Source organism: Molossus molossus, unplaced genomic scaffold, assembly GCF_014108415.1.
Source record: "Molossus molossus isolate mMolMol1 unplaced genomic scaffold, mMolMol1.p scaffold_m16_p_3, whole genome shotgun sequence".
Classification (NCBI taxonomy): domain Eukaryota; kingdom Metazoa; phylum Chordata; class Mammalia; order Chiroptera; family Molossidae; genus Molossus; species Molossus molossus.
In genome coordinates this window covers 109,220,371-109,221,278 of record NW_023425366.1, presented here as the reverse complement: position 1 = coordinate 109,221,278, position 908 = coordinate 109,220,371, and the positions used below count along the sequence as shown (strand labels likewise).

The window sequence follows — 908 nt, the reverse complement described above, 5'->3', positions numbered from 1 at the left end:
TTTAAAATATTGGCATTTAATTTTTTTTAATGTTTTAAATACTGTCTAGGTCACCCGTAACTTCTGCCTACTGGTTACATGTGAGTGTCTGCTTACCTCTAAAATTAAATATTAAGGCTGTAGAGGTTCAACAGCTGTTAAGAATATGGACCCATGTTAAAATCATGACATTGCCGCTTGCCAGCCCGAGAGACTTCAGTACATTACCTAACCTCTCTGTGACTCAGTGTTCTCATCTTTCATAAAGTTGGTGTAATAAAAACACTTACCTGGCAGGGGAGAGACCATGATCACGAAGGTGGTTTCCCCAGGGCAAGGTTTATCCATTGCCCTCCGGATGTGCTGACCCCTGCGATTTCCCCAAATGTGGGAAACTCGACTGCACAATTTGTGGTAGTGGGGGACTGTGTTCACGCTCTCCCCTAAAAAAAAAAAAAAAAAGTTGATGTAATACTAATACCAACCCCCTAGGGTTGTTATGAGAAATCCATTAGCTGATATGAATAAAGTACTTAGAATACTGATTTGCACAGGGTAAGTAGCATTAGTCATTCACATCATCACCATCATCATCATCATCACAACCATCATCATCATCTTTATATCCTCAGTACCAGCACAATGCTTGGCACATAACTATTGTGTATTAGATGTTTATTAAGCTGAGTAATATTAATATTCCTGTGATAGGTTAAAATTAAAATATTGAAATACTCAAGTACATAGTTAGAAGACTTTAAATCTGATACAAGTTTTCCAATCTCTTCAAGATCTCCCAGACAAATTGGCTCTGTGGTCAAGCGTCTTTCCAGGTAATTAAGTAGGACCACATTTGTTAAACAAAATTATCTCTACAACGTGGACCTGTTACAACTCTCTCTCTCAATAAACCTGTAGAACTAACTAAT

At 37.8% G+C, this 908-nt stretch overlaps 1 non-coding gene across 1 annotated transcript; it reads left to right on the top strand.

Moving 5' to 3' along the window:
* The first annotated feature begins 261 nt into the window (after positions 1 to 261).
* LOC118642939 lies at positions 262 to 425 on the top strand. The gene has a single exon (XR_004961848.1). It is a non-coding gene; the product is annotated as a U1 spliceosomal RNA (small nuclear RNA).
* Positions 426 to 908: the final 483 nt, after the last annotated feature.